Here is a 555-nt window from a genome sequence, read left to right on the forward strand (position 1 = left end):
GGGGGGGGTAGGGAGGAAAAGAGGGGGGAGCACAAAGGGAGGAAGGCCGCTCCTCGCTCTTGGCCCGCCCCACACCACACAGGCCTCCTCAACGGTGGATGCAGACAGGGCTCTGCTGTCGGCCTGCCAACTTCTTTTCCCTTCCTCCTCTCCCCCTCCCTGTGTCTCTCCCTCCGCCCTCAGCCCTGCCCAGCCTGAGGAGGCAGGCAGGAGGCGGCACTTCTCTAATAAGGTTTAGGAAATTCCTCCACCACGCTGACCCTACACAGGGAGCCAAAGAGATCTAGGTGTTCCTTCCCTGCACACAAAACTCAAGGGGTACCTTCCCAGGGGCAGAAACTAGGGCCTCTGGATGGGGCGGGGTGGGCGGGCCAGATGCCAGAGAGTGGACATTGCCCTCCTTGGAGGCAAGTACCATGAGGCGTAAGCCCAATATCCGCAGGCCCTCGGGGCTTGAGGACAACCTGGGCCTCCTACACCCAAGTCAGGCCTCAGCACACTCTGTGTGTCTCCATCTGTGGGGGGGCTCTGCATGAGAGCTCAGCTGTGGACCAC

Source organism: Chrysochloris asiatica, unplaced genomic scaffold (assembly GCF_000296735.1).
Source record: "Chrysochloris asiatica unplaced genomic scaffold, ChrAsi1.0 scaffold00006, whole genome shotgun sequence".
Taxonomy (NCBI): domain Eukaryota; kingdom Metazoa; phylum Chordata; class Mammalia; order Afrosoricida; family Chrysochloridae; genus Chrysochloris; species Chrysochloris asiatica.